Here is a 15,669-nt window from a genome sequence, read left to right as displayed (position 1 = left end):
AGATGCTTTTTTAAAAAATATTTTTGATCTGCCATTGGCTGAATACATAGATTTGGAACTCTTGGATACAGAGGGCGTACTCTTTCTGCTCATAGCAATAACCACATGAACCCATTTGTCCCAATTATTTTCTCTTTGAGGAAGATGTGAAAAGAGTAAATCAAACCAGTATTAGAGTCTATATTATTGGCTATAAGCTTTAAAAATTCTGTAGCTTATACAGGACAGGGACAGCTGTCCAGCTTTTCCTATTTAGGGCGTGAATGAAAGCCTTTGCTCCTTAATGTCAATATTCCTCAAAAAGAGAAAGGGTAGGATCCTGAGCTTTTACCTTTTGAAATGTAAATAAATGTCTTTAGGGGGAAGATAAAATGAGCATCTATGTATTTATAACCAGGGGTTTTATCTCCACGGCCCAGGACTCAATCCCTTGAAATGAAAATACATACCTCTGTGAAGGTAAGTCTCTTGAATTCTCATTATTGATTCAATTATTATTTAACTGACAAGGTTTGTTTTTTAGCACAGGTTTTGTTTTCTTTGCTTCAGAAAGCTCTAACCATACAAATCCCTAAAATACAAAAACATTTTAAAATTTCTCTATAGCTCCATAAATACTATCTAGATTTTTTTAATATCCAAATAAATATTCACAGATATTTATTTAGACTTTTTAAAGATCATAGTTATTAGAAAAATTACCTACATATTTAACACAGTTGCAATCCAAATGCCAGAAGAAAATTCACAGAGGGAATTAGAAAGTTGATTTAAATGTATACAGAACCACAAATATCTAGGATATTCAAGAAAATTTTGAAAATGACAAATGTATAGGACATATAGTACAGATTTTAAGACTTACTATAAAGCTGTAAGAATTAAGCAGTATAGTTTCAGTGCAGAGGATAGACAAAGAGTTCAATGGAACAGAAAATTATAGGATAAAAGCATGTATGTATGACAAATTAAGACTAATTAATTTCACTTCAATTTCAAAAGCAAATAAATTGTCTTTCCAATAATATTGCTGGACCAATTGGATAGCCATATGGAGAAAGGAAGGAATTAACCCTGCTTATAGCATACTTAAAATATAATTTAGAATGGATTGTAAGAAAGGAAAAATAATTTTGTCTCTACACTTCATGGTAGTTTTTGGTCAGACAGACTCCTTTAACAAAAGACAAATTAACAAGAGAAAAACAAGCAGAAGTTTAATAACACATAAACCTTATGTATATGTTGGAGATAACCAGACATATGAATACAGTCGTCCTCCTTTATCTGTGGTTTCACTTTCTGAAGTTTCAATTAGCCATAGTCTACCATGGTATGAAAATATTAAATGGAAATTTCCAGAAATGAACAATTCATAAGTTTCAAGTTGCACACCTTTCTAAGTAGTGTGATGAAATTGCCAGACATCCTCCTCCAGCATGCCTGGGAAGTGAGTCATCCCTTTGTCTCCCATATCCAAACGGCCTTCACTATCCACACATTAGTCTCTTAGTAGCACCATCTTGGTTATCAGATCAACTGTCATGGTTTCACAGTGCTTGTGCTCAAGTGACTCTTATTTCACTCAATCATAACCCCAAAGTGCAAGAGTAGTGATGCTGGCAATTCAGATATGCCACAGGAAAGCCATAAAGTGCCTTGTACAAGTGAAACGGTGAAAGTTATTGACTTAACAAAAGAAAAAAAATTGTATGCTGAAGTTGCTAAGATCTACAGTAAGAATGAATCTTCTGTCTGTAAAATTGTGAACAGTATCTTGTTATAATTGTTCTGTTTCATTAGTCATTGCTGCTAATATTTTATGTGCCTCATTTATGAGTTAAACTTTATCATGGATATGTATGTATAGGAAGAAACAGCGTATATGGTCTTCGGTATTATCCATGGTTTCAGACATCCACTGGGGGTCTTAGAATGTATCCCCCATGGATAGGGGGACTACTGTAAGTCTCAAAGAAGTGGCTTTGAATTCAGACTTAAATACCATCCTCACTGAAATAAAGCAAGAAGCATTGGGGGGGAAAGGCCGGTTATGGAAAGGTATTCAATAAAAGCTTGGTAAACAAGGTAACGTTTGTTATGCAGATTTAAGTGAATACTTTCTTTATTAATAAGTCTCTAGTGATTCAGTCATTTTTCTCTTCCTCATACAGAGAGGAGACACTCTTACAAAGAAATCTTCATTTCCTTTATAGATGTAAATTTCCCTTACAAACGGATAACATCTACTCTGTTTTCAGAGTTTGTACTGTGACTATAGTTTCTGAAAATACTCAGCTCAAAAAAATTTTTATGCCAAAGAGCCATATTTTATGATGGCATATTCTGATCCCCTATAGGACCATGGACCTAAATTTAAAAGATAAAACAGTTTTTGGAATATATCATGGGAAAATACCTTCATAACATTGGGGTAAGCAAATATTTCTTAAACAAAGCACAAGAAAACAGGAAATTAATTTATCAATATCATTAAATAGCCAATATTATTAGTCATCAAGGAAATGCAAATTAAAACCACAACATAACATTTCACACTCAATAGAATGGCTAAAATACAAAAAGACTATACCAAATGTTGGTGAGATGTGGAGCACTGGACTCATACATTGCTGATGAGAAGCAAGCTGTTATAACCATTTAAGAAAACTGGCAATGTCTTATAAAAATAAAACTCTATCTATCCTGTCATCTAACAGTTCTAGCCACAGATATTTACTCATGAAAAATAACTGCATATGTCCATGAAAATTCATGCACAAGAATGTTTGAAGCAATTTTGTTTATAATAAACTAAAATTGGAAGTAATGCAAATGTCTATCAGTGAGTAAATATATTGTGAAAAATTTATATGGTAAAATATTACATAATGATATATAAAGAATAAACAATTGTTACACAGATATCATATCGAAGAAAAGATGCCAGACACAAAAGACTACATGCAGTGTGATTCCATTTGCATGCAGTTCAAAAAACAAATAAAATGGATAGGTGGTGATATATGTCAGAAAAATGCTTATCAATAGGTGAGGATATTATCTAGGAAGGGATATGAGAAAAAATTATGGAATTTTCTATTTCTTCATCTAGTTGGTAGTTTCACAAGTGTATACATGTATTAATAAAATCAATTAACTCTTCATTTAAGATTATTTTATGCACCTGTAAATGAAAATAAAATTCTAACCCCCTCAATCAACAGAATGGACCCCTCTTCTCAGCCAAGGGCATTCTAAAGGAAACTTGAAACACTATTCAGGCCCTGATGGGAAAGGTAGTGTCAGATATGCCTCATTTTACCTTCCTCCTTTGGATTTCAGGCATGGCTGATTAGCATTAACATTAAAACACAGCCCTTAAGACTAACAAATCAGATTATTTGTAACAAGAAGATATCAACATGACAGATAGCAAACTCTGAAAGAAATTGAAATATTTCATCCCAAAATATATTTATTTGACATATTTTGAAATGGCCCCACAAAGTTGTCTCTTGTGGGGAAAATCTATATTCTGTAGAGAATCCCCTTCCCTTAGAGAATTAACTGTTTGGCATCTTTTTATGTCTGATAAGAAACATTTACAATCTTCTCTCTGAAGAGATGCTACCTGGAGGCTTCATCTGCACAATAAGGACCTTGGTCTCCACAATGCCTTGTCTTAACCCAGACCCTCCCTTCCATTCATTCCAGGTCATTAGATAAACTCTTTCAACCAATTGCCAATCAAAAAATATTTGAACCTACCTGTGACCTGGAAGTCCTTGCTTCGAGTTTCTCTGCCTTTCTGGACCAAACCAATGTTCATCTTACATGTATTGACTGATGTCTTATGTCTCCCTAAAATGTACAAAACCAACCACCTTGGGTACATGTTCTCAGGATGTGGGGCTGTGTCATGGGCCATTAGTCACTCACAATAGGCTCAAAATAAATGTCTTCAAAAATTTTACAGAGCTTGACTCTTTTTGTTGACAACCTTATTGAATATAAGAAACAAGTCCAATGTAAAAAAATGAGGAGTATTTTTATCAGCTGAGAAGTGTGTTAGCTTTTTTTTCCGAAGCATGTTTTGTGTGAGACGTGAGAGGATTCTCAGAAGAAATAAATTTGATTCTCATTATTTACAGTATTCATGTTCTATAAAGCCACTGTGAATACCACATTAGCAAATACTGAACAATTTTTCCTAGGGGAAACACAAGTTTAGGTTCCTGCTAGCATTTGGTCACAACATTTTTGTCAACTGATTAATACCCGACTGTCATCCAAAAGACCACCAGAATGACTAAATAATAGAAAGGAGAGTATTATTGGAAGTATCAGTTTGCAAACCAGGAAGAGATAATCACTGGTGTGTGCAGAAAGTGCTCTCTCTACAAAGAGGCGGGGGAAAGGCTAGGTTTTATGCCTCACAGGGCCTGTTTCACACAGTAGAGTCATATATAGTAAGCAGATTTTAGGGTAAAGCTATATGTATTTATGAGGGGAGTCAAGTGCATGTGCAATGGGTAAACATATGTGTAACATACATCCCATGTTCATTTGGGGGCAGAATTTTAGCATTAAAATAAGATGGAAGTTGGCTCTTTACATCAAAAGATGAACTATAGGATACAAATACAGTTTGTGCACAGCTGCTATAAGCTGGCTAAAACTGTCTTGAGATCTACAATTGCTTATTAGAAAAGAATGTTTGTAAGGATGGTCCTCTGTCCAACCAGAGTTGTAGTGGTCTGGGTTGCAAAGCAGTTAGGAGGGGTCCAACAGCTCCTGCTGTAGGGAATTTAGAGCCATAGGAATTTAGAAATTTGCCATTCCAGCTGGGCCCTGAATCCTTGACCCATAAGTAACTTTGTTTTCATAACCTTAACTTTAGGGTTTATCTTAGTTGATAAGGGGGTACCTATTGTGGTCTCTCAGATCACATCATCTTGTTTCATGTGTTCTGGTATGTTGTTGATACATTAACATTAAACTCACAGCTAATAACAGTATAACTCATGCCTGAACAAAGCTTATCTGATGGTACATTTTCTCCACGAGGCACATCACAGCCTTCTTGTGCTTAGGAATAGTAGACAGCACTTCAACAGTATGCCATTTAGGGGGAATTCTGAACAGCAGAATCGCCAATAAACATCATAAAAAAGCAAAAACTGTGGCACTAAATGAAAAGGACAGTATGAGAGCCCAAACAAGAAAGCAAAGCCTCACCTTGTTTGATCTCAGCTCTGAACATGAATGTCAGGCAACTCAAATTTTTCACCATTCCATGTATGTCTGTGAATAACCCTGAAAACACCACAAGTATTGATTTTAGTGTTAAAAATAAATTTTATTGAATAGGCAAATTTGCAAATACAAAATCCATGAATAGTGAGCATTGAGTATAACTAGCAGGCTATTGGACATGAATCTTTCACCAATTCTCAAGTTCAATAATAATGTCCCTTACAGTTTTCAAGAGATTTAAATCAACAATAAATGCCTCAATATGGAGATGACATATATGAGTTCTACACATAATCACTGGACAAACCAATATGATCCCATCCAACCAAAAATGAGCTTAACATTTTGTTAAGGATTAAGGATATGTGACTATGTTTATGAAGAATATTGATCTGTAGTTTGCCTGTAATGTTTTTGTCTGGTTTTGGTACAAGGACAATGCTAGCCTCATAAAATGAGTTGATGAGAGCTCCCTCCTCTATTTTCTGAAAGAGATTTCTAGGATTAGAGTTATTGTTCCATTAAATATTTATTATATTTGCCATTGAAGCCCTCTGAGCCTGGTGTTTTCTTTGTGGGAAGGGTCTTATCACAAATTCAATTTATTTAAAAGGTACAAGGACAATCAGATTGTCTATTTCTTCTCAAGTCAGATTTGACATTTTATGTATTTCAACGCACTTACCCATTTAAGTTGATGAATTTATTGGCATAAAGTTGTTTGTATTACTCCCTTATTATTCTTCAAATATCTGTAATATATTCAGGTAATGTCTCCTCTTTCATTCCTAATATTGGTAATTTTTTCTGTTTTTTCAGATCGGTATGAATAGAATTCTATCAATTTTATTGTTCTTTTCAAAAAGATCTTTTGCTTTTACTTTATTATTTGTCTGTGTTGTATTTCATGGATTTCTGCTGTGAGCTTTACTATTGCATTTTTTTTTTTTTTTTTTTTTGAGACAGAGTCTCCCTCTGTCACCCAGGCTAGAGTGCAGTGGCACAATCTTGGCTCACTACAACCTCTGTCTGGTTCAAGAGACTTACCTGCCTCAGCCTCCTGAGTAGCTGGGATTACAGGCACCCGCAACCACACCTGACTAATTTTTGTGTTTTTAGTAGAGATGAGGTTTCACTATGTTAACCATGCTGGTCTCGAACTCCTGACCTCAAGTGACCTGCCTGCCTAAGCCTCCCAAATTGCTGGGATTACAGGCGTGAGCCACTGCGTCTGGCCTACTATTGCCTTTTGTCTACGTATTATGACTAACTTGCTTGCCTTTTTCTGGTTTCATAAGGTAAGAAATATAAGTTTCTTGACATTAAACCTATCATTTAGAAATGCTACTTTAATTGTACCTCCCAATTTTTAATACATTATATTTAAATTTTCATTTAGTTGAAAATATTACCCTATGGTTTCATTTTTGACTCATGAATCATTTCGAAGAGTATTGATTTCCACATATTTAGGAATTATCCATATATCTTTCTGTTACTGATTTTCAATTTAATTCTGTTATGATTAGAAGACATGCTCTGTGTGATTTCTGTCTTTAGAAATCCACTGAAACTTCAAGTTTTGTGGCCCAGCATATGGTGAATTTTCTATGTGTATATGAAGAAGAGTATATGTTCTGCCATTGTTTGGGAGAATGCTAATAAGTTTAACAGTATTGTTTGTCTTCTATATCCTCTTTGATTGTCTATTTACTTGTTCAATCAGTTAATGAGAGAAGAGTATTAAAACTTCTAACAAAATTATAGATTTCTGTATTCTGCCTTTCAATGTTGTCATTTCTTTACTTCTTATGTTTTGAAACTTTGATATTCATTGCATATACATTTAATATTCTATGTCTTCTTGGTGAATTTGCTCACTTACCATTATTACATGGTATATGCTATATGAAATTTGCTTTAATTATAAACACCCAAATAATTTAAAAGCCAAAGGTTGACATAAGATATAACATGCAAAGAATAAACATCAGAAATCTAGAGTAGTTATGGCAATTTCAGGCAGAATAGACCTCATAACAGAGAATATTATCAGAAATATCAAAATGTTGAAATTTATTTTAGCTCTTTAAAGACATCATTCCATTATCTTCTTGTCTCCATTTTTTTGAGAAGCCAACCATTTCCTATCACTGTAATGTGTATGTAATGTATCTCTTTTTCTTTGGCTGCCTTTAAACTTTCTAACTCTTGATGTGTCCAGGTATAGCATTCTCTGCATTCATTCTGTTTAATGCTTAATCAGCTTTTTGCCATCTGTGAGCTGATGTTTTAAACTAATCTGAAAAACGTTACGTTAGTTACTCTTTGAAACTTTTTGTTGCTATTTTCTGTCTTTTTTCTTTCTGGGACTTAAATTTTATGTGCTTATTATGTAATATGGTACTACAGGTCACTGAGGATCTTTAATTTTCTCTTTTTTTTCTTTTTTGTTTCACTTTGAAAAATTCTATTGACCTATCTTTATGGAAATGGATTTTTTTCTTTGAATTTTTTAAAAGGTTGATTTTATTCAGTTATGTTTTTATTTCAGATACTATATTTTTAATTTCCACTTGATTCTTTTTGAATTTTATATATTTCCAAAGATATCCTGTATCCTCATCTATTATACCCACCATCTCTGCAAATTTGTTAAAACAAATGTAACATTCCTACTTTAAAATCTTCTGTTAGTTTCAATATCTGGGTCCTCTGTAGGTCTGTTTCTATTGAGTATTATTTTTTCTTCTCACTATGTGTCCAAAGACTAGTAAGTTTTAAATTCTAAAGTATACATTATAGAACATGCTATAGATATTCTAGATTTTATCTTCCTCTGAAAAGTTCTGGGGTCTATCCTCGTGTGCAGTTATATTAAGACTGATCATCTTAATTCTGTTGAAGTTTGATTTTAGACTTTGTTAGGGAGGGTCTGTTTCCATTTTTCCCTTAATGCTAATGTATAAACTTTAGTTTTGGAATGTGGTCCTTATTCCTAAGGGTGACTGTTTGGGGTTTCAATGGAAAAATCAAGGTGTTTTCCAATTCCTTCTAACGTGATAGAACAACAATTCCAAACTCTGTCTCTCCAGCACTGGGAAATTTCCAAAATCTCTGACTGGCTCTTTCAGGCTTCCATTTCTTTATTTCTATTGAAAGTATTACTCCGGAAGTGTTGTTATGACCATACAAATTTCAGGTTTCATCCAAGGATTTGAAACTGTATGCAAATTTCGAGGTCCCCTGTTCTCTGAGCTATCCCATTCAATATCCAGCTTTTCTGTCACCCCCAAATCCTGACCTTTAACTCATCAGCTCAATAAAACTGCAACTTTCTGCTTAAGCTCCATTGCCCATGTGTAAGACAGACTAGGAGTTAGGGTCAGCAGAATAGTAGAGCAAATGTGGTTTTCACTTAGTATGCCTCCATTCTTTCAATGGTCACTCACCAATGCATTCAAAAATTGTTCTTTACATTTAGTCTGAAGTTTATACTTGTGATCAGGAAGACTAGTCTACTATAGCCACCTTACCATTACTAGAGGTCAAAAACTTCTATTACTTTATTTCTATTATGTTTTACAAAAGTATTGGTCTATGATTGGGTAGAAATTTTAAAAATCCTGGTCATTACAACAAATAGTTTGAGAAATCCTGCTTTTCTACTTCCCATAGGCAGTTATTTCCAGATCCAACTAGTTCCTACTGTCAGATATCATTGCATCTGCATATCAGAGACCCTGAGAACAAAGAATATGGACTTCTCGCCAGCTTACAAAAATAGGTTACATGACTGTTTTTGTGTCTGCTTGTTAATAAATGTTTTTAAGTTTGTTGGGATTTTGTCTGAGACTTACTTTCATTGTGATGCATTTTCCAGCAGCATGTTTGTAGAAGAGAAGAAATATATCACCCATTTATCTAGATCAGGCTCTCATACAGAATAGATGTTAATAAATATTTGAAAATGAATCAATATTTTTCTAAAAGGTACACTTCGCTTCTCTGCCTTAACTAAAACCTAGTTCTCTCTAGCTTCATCCACTGTTCTACCAAGTAGAGACTTTTTTTTCTCTTCTCACACCTCATTTAACTCAGGGTAGGGAGGAGTCATCCTTGAGCTTTATCACCACTGTGAACACAGGCAGTTCCTTTGAAGCTACAATGTTTACCTTCTCATTGTCTTCCAAGACTTACCACCTGTACCTCTTTCCTCATTTCTGCTGCTTGATCTGCAGACAATGCTAAGTCTGTGAAGACCAAGAAATTAGTCACAGGCATTCTCTAAACTTTAATAAAAGAAATTCAAGGGGATAATGTATCATCTTCATTGTTTTTGCTTTTCTCCCCCAATTCAAGAAGCTTGAACTCACTCAGCATGACTAAGTTTTTGTTTCATCCCTCCAAAGAGGAAAAATTCTACTAGTATGTCTGTCCTAAATGTCAAGAAGATGTCAAAAGTTCAGATTTTATTTCTTCCTTTTCATCGTCCCTGAATTACTAACACGAAGGTATTGTTTTACCGCTCATTTTCTTATATCTTATCATCAAGTGTATGGTGAAAGTTGTGGAAGTAGAGACCCACAAGCAACTCCAGACTTTGTGAGACTCAGTTGTTTCTAGACATTTGGGCACATATATCTGAAAGAAGTGCCATTCCACATGCCTGACTTTTTTATTTTTTGAGACAAGATCTCTCTCTGTCACCCAGGCTGGAGAGCAGTGGCACCATCAGGGCTCAGTGCAGCCTTGACCTTCTGGACTCAAGCAATCCTCCCACCTCAGCCTCCCAAGTAGCTGGGACTACAGGCATGTCCCACCATGCCAACACATGCCTAATTTTTAAAAATTGACAATGTTGAAAAAATCAAAGTATCAAAGAAAAAGTTCCTCATCTGCCCATTTCTATATTTCCATCCATTTTCTTTTTCTATCTTTCTCCCCTGTTAAAACTAATTAACTTTTCTAAGACTTCATGGGCAACCTCCATTCATGCTCAAATTTACATACACCCTTGCCTTTCCTTCTCCAGTTACAGGCCCTTTTCTCCATGGTATATCTGCATTCTCTCCCTCATTACTCATTCTACTTGGATTTGTCAGGGAAAAACACCATATTAGCTGAAATATGAAGAATTAGTTGGTCTTCTGTGAATGAGGAAGGCAATGAAAGGGTGTTTGAAGAAAAAGAACAGCATATATATAGAAAGAACATAAAAGACATTATTTATATTTGGGGAAATAAATTATAATCTATTGTGCTAAGAATATGGAGTGGGTAGGTTATCCAATATGTTGGCACACAAATTCATAGTACTTTTGTTCATAGTACATTTCTATAATTCTTTTTGATTCTGTAAATTCAGTAGTAATATTCCCTCTTGTATTTCTAATTTTGGTCTTCTTGTTTTTTTTCGTAGTCAGTCTAGCTAAAGGTTTCTTAATTTTGTTTATATTTTTAAAGAACCAGCTCTTGGTTTTATTAATTTTGTTTCTTATTTTCTATTTTATCTATTTCTACTCTATTATTTTCTTCTTTCTGCTAGCTTTGGATTTAATTTGAACATTTTTTCCTAGTTTCTTAAGGTGTAAATCTAGATTGTTGATTTGAGATATTTTTAATGTAAACATTTATAACTATATATTTCTCTCAGCACTGCTTTCACTGCATTCTATAAATTATGGTGTGCTATGTTTTCACTTTCACTTGTCACAAAATATTTTCTGATTTCCCTGGCTATTAATTTTTTGATGCATTGGTTATTTTAGAGTGTTTTATAATTTCCACATATTCATGAATTTTCCAGTTTTCCCTCTGCTATTGATCTCTTGCTTCATTCCATTGTGATAGAAAAAGGTACTTTGCATGATTTTCATGTTTAAAATGTATTAGGGAGCAAAATCAACACTTAGCTCAGAGCAGCAGTCACTGAGGTGTCCCCGGCCAGCATCCTTCCACCTGTCCACAAGCATGGGGAGCATCTTTGTCAACCTCTTCGAAAGCCTTTTTGGCAAAAAAGAAATGCACGTCCTCATCATGGTCCTCAGTGCTGCAGGGAAAACAACAATCCTGTATAAGCTGAAGCTGAGTGACATCATGACCACCATCCCTACCACAGGCTTCAATGTGGAAACCATGGGGTACACGAACATCAGCTTAACCATGTGGAACATGGGCAGCCAAGAAAACATCTGGCCTCTGTGGCACCACTACTTCCAGAATACACAAGGACTGATCTTCGTAGTGGACAGCAATGATAGAGAGTGTGGAAAGGAGGCCTGGGAGGAGCTCTTAAGGATGCTGGCTGAGGATGAGCTCTGGGTGCAGTCCTCCTGGTGTTTGCCAACAAGCAGGGCCTCCCCAATGCCAGGAAGGCAGCCAAGATCACAGACAAGCTGGGGCTGCACTACCTGTGCCACAGGAACTGGTGCATTTAGGCCACCTGTGCCATTAGTGGAGACAGGCTCTGTGAAGGACTGGACTGGCTGTCCAATCAACTCTGGAACCAGAAGTGAATGCAACACCCTCTCGCTCTCATTGCTCCTCTTCCCCTTCACTTTATCCTCATGTGGCAAATGTGCAGCTCTGTGGTGTGAGTGCCAGAACCTGCCTCTCTGGTTTGGTCACCATGTGCGTCACACTGTGCTGTAAATGTGGCAGACATAGCCTGTGGCCAGACTTTTTATTTAATGTAAATAGTTTTTGTTTCCAGTGAGGCAGTTTCTGCTACTCCTATGCAATATTACTCAGGTTTTCTGTTTGTTTGTTTTACCGTAAAAAGAAAAATCAACTCATTCTTCAGTGCTGAGAGGGGACATAGGCTCATGGGTACCTGGCCTCTGAGAGTTGCCAATTTGGGAGAGCTGGGGATGCCTCTAACTTCAGAGCTGTGTTGATACCCGTTTTGCTGGTTGGTTTTTAACCCAAACTCAGTGCATTTTTTAAAAATAGTTTAAAATGTACGTCAAGGACACTTGAACACACAGAAGAGAGACTTTGCTTAGCATGGGTTTGCAGTTATGGCCTGGATGCTAGTCACCGGCTTGGCTATTCCCTTCAGGAACACGAGGTGGTGGCACAGCAAGACTGCCAACAATTCTGCATGGTCACAATAGAGATGTCTGTGACGCACTTGTCCTTAGATCACCCTGCATCTCATAGCCTTGTGCTTGTCCCTGTGCTCCCATGGTTCTTAAGGGCTAGTCTTAGAGCCCATGGCTGTCTCATTCTCCCCCAGGCCACCTCCCTACCCACCTGCCTGCCTGCAGCCTGCTCAGAGGACATAGGGCCCTACTGTCCCTTGGTCAGCATGTGGCCAGAGCAGGCCCATGGTCTTCAGCTCTTGTGCTCATTGAGGCACATTGGTGGGATATCTGGGGCCTCATCAGTGTTAATGAGAGCAAGGCAAGTGGACTGTGCACCTACACCCACAGCCCCTCAGGAGCACCCCATCTCCATATATGTCTTACCTGTCTCTCACTCAGACTGCAAGCATCCAAGTTGCCATAAAAAAAAGATGGCCTTGGGCTGGGCGTGGTAGCTCATGCCTGTAATCCCAACACTTTAGGAGGCCGAGGCGGGCCGATCACAAGGTCAGGAGTTCAAGACCAGCCTGGCCAACATGGTGAAACCCTGTCTCTACTAAAAAATACAAAAAAATTAGCCGGGTGTGGTGTCAGGTGCCTGTAATCCCAGCTACTTGGGGGCTGAGGCAGAGAATTGCTTGAACCTGGGAGGTGGAGGTTGCAGTGAGGTGAGATCGCACCACTACACTCCAGCCTGGGTGACAGAGCGAGACTCTGTCTCAAAAAAAAAAAAAGATAGCCTTGACGGGTGTGGGGACTCACGCCTGTAATCCCAGCACTTTGGGAGGCCAAGGTGGGTGGATCACTTGAGGTCGGGAGTTCAAGACCAGCCTGACCAACATGGCGAAATACAATACAAAAATTACAAAAATATGAAAATTAGCCAGGAGTGGTGGTGGATCCCTGTAATCCCAGCTCTCAGGAGGCTGAGGCATGAAAATCTCTTGAACCTAGGAGGCGGAGGTTGCAGTGAGCCGAGATCGTACCACTGCACTCCAGCCTGGGTGACAGAGTGAGTGACTGAGACTCTGTCTCAAAAAAAAGAAAAAGAAAAAGAAAAAAAGATGACCTCGATTTTTTTATTTTGTATTTTGATAAACACTAAAGAAGCTGGAGCTGTGAAATTTGTCTTGGGGAAAATCTCAGAACTGGTCTATCTGGTGTTGTAGAACCTCTTACTGTTTTCAGTATACAATTAGGAATCAACTGTTTTGTATACTTGTTTTCAGTTTTCATTTAGACAAACAAGCATTGTAATTATTGGTATTAGAATAAAACCTCTTAACTATTAAAAATAAATCAATAAATTTTAGAAAGTGTATAAAGATTTTGTTTTTGGCCTAACATATGATTTATCCTTTAGAATGTTCCATGTGTACTTGGCAAAATTATTTTGTGCTGTTGTTGGTCCCATTAGACTATAGGGTTGTTCAATTCTTGTATTTCCTTATAGATCTTCTATCTGGTTGTTCTATCTACTATTGAAAGTGAGATATTAAAATCTCCTATGATTTAAGAGCTATTTTTCCCTCCGGTTCAGTCAATGCTTGCTTCATGTATTTTGGAACACTGATGTTGGGTGAATATATGTTTATTTTATTGTTACATCTTCTTACTGTATTGAAACTTTTATCATTATGAAATGACCATTTTTGTCTGAAGAGTTTCTGACTTCAAGTCTATTTTACCTAATATTAATATAACCACCTCTAGTCCTTTTTGGTGACGATAATATCTTTTCCATCCTTTCAATTTTAGCCTATACATGTCTTTAGGTCTGAAATGAGTCTCTTATAAACAGCACAGAATTTGATCCTGTTTTTTAAAATCCATTCTGCCACTATCTTTTGATTGAAGAATTTAATCTATTTACATTTAAAGTGATTACTGACAGACACCTACTTTTGTCATTTTGTTATTTGTTTTCTGTAGGTTTTATACATTTTCATAACTCATTTCCTCTCTTACTGCCTTCCTTTATATTTAATTGATTTGTAATGACATGTTTGAATTTCATTCTCATTTCTTTTTGTGTGTACTCTATGAATATTTTCTTTGTAATTACTATGAGGATTACATATAACATCCTAAGTTATGAAAACTATCTTAAATTGATACCAAATTTATTTTAATCAAAAAAACTGTATTACTTTATAGCTCTGTCCCCTCTACTTATGTTATTACTATCAAAAATTTTATCTTTGTATTTTATATACCAATTAAAATAGATTTATAATTATGTTTTATGCACTTCTTTTTTTTTAACTTTTATTTTAGGTTCAGGGTACATGTGAAGGTTTGTTACATAGGTAAACTTGTGTTATGGGGATTTATTATACAGCTTATTTCATCACACAGGTATTAAGTCTAGTACCCATTAGTTATTTTTCCTGATTGTCTCCCTCCTCCCACCCTCCACCCCATAATAAGCCCCAGTGTGTGTTGTTCCCCTCTGTGTCCATATGTTCTCATCATTTAGCTGCCATGTATAAGTGAGAACATGTGGTATTTCGTTTTCTGTTGATGTATTAGTTTGCTAAGGATAATAGCCTCCAGCTCCACCCATATTCTCTCAAAAGACACGATCTTGTTCTTTTCCATGGCTGCATAGTATTCCATGGTGTATACATACCACATTTTCTTTATTCAGTCTACCATTGATGGGCATATAGGTTGATTCCATGCCTTTGCTATTGTGAGTAGAGCTACAATGACAATTCATGTGCATGTGTCTTTATGGTAGAATGATTTATATTCATCTGGGTCACTGGGTCAAATAGTAGTTCTGCTTTTAGCTCTCTGAGGAATCACCTTACTGCTTTCCACAATGGTTGAATTAAGTTACACTCACACCAACAGTGGATAAGTGTTCCCTTTCTTTCCAGCCTCATCAGCATCATCAGTTATTTTTCGACTCTTTAATAATAGCCATTCTGACTGGTGTGAGATGGTATCTTATTGCAGTTTTCATTTGCACTTCTCTAATGATCAGTGATACTGAGTTTTTTTCATTTGCTTGTTGGCTGCATGTATGTCTACTTTTGAAAAGTGTTCATGTCCTTTGCCCACTTTTTAATGGGGTTGTTTTTCTCTTGTAAATTTAAGTTCCTTATAGATGCTTGACATTAGACCTTTTTCAGATGCATAGTTTGCAAATTTTTCTCCCACTCTGTAGGTTGTCTGTTTATTCTGTTGATAGTTTATTTTGCTGTGCAGAAGCTCTTAAGTTTAGTTAGATCCCACTTGTCAATTTTTGCTTTTGTTGCAATTGCTTTTGGTATCTTTGTCATGAAATCTTTGCCCATTCCTATGTCCAGAATGG

The 15,669-nt window shown here is 36.2% G+C and overlaps 1 pseudogene; it reads left to right on the top strand.

Moving 5' to 3' along the window:
* Nucleotides 1–11,232: 11,232 nt before the first annotated feature.
* On the top strand, nt 11,233–11,777 carry LOC100458422 (ADP-ribosylation factor 1-like; annotated as a pseudogene).
* Nucleotides 11,778–15,669: the final 3,892 nt, after the last annotated feature.

This window comes from Pongo abelii, chromosome 6 (genome assembly GCF_028885655.2).
Source record: "Pongo abelii isolate AG06213 chromosome 6, NHGRI_mPonAbe1-v2.0_pri, whole genome shotgun sequence".
Taxonomy (NCBI): Eukaryota; Metazoa; Chordata; class Mammalia; order Primates; family Hominidae; genus Pongo; species Pongo abelii.
The sequence above is the reverse complement of the archived record's forward strand: the minus strand, read 5'-3'. Positions and strand labels throughout refer to the sequence as shown.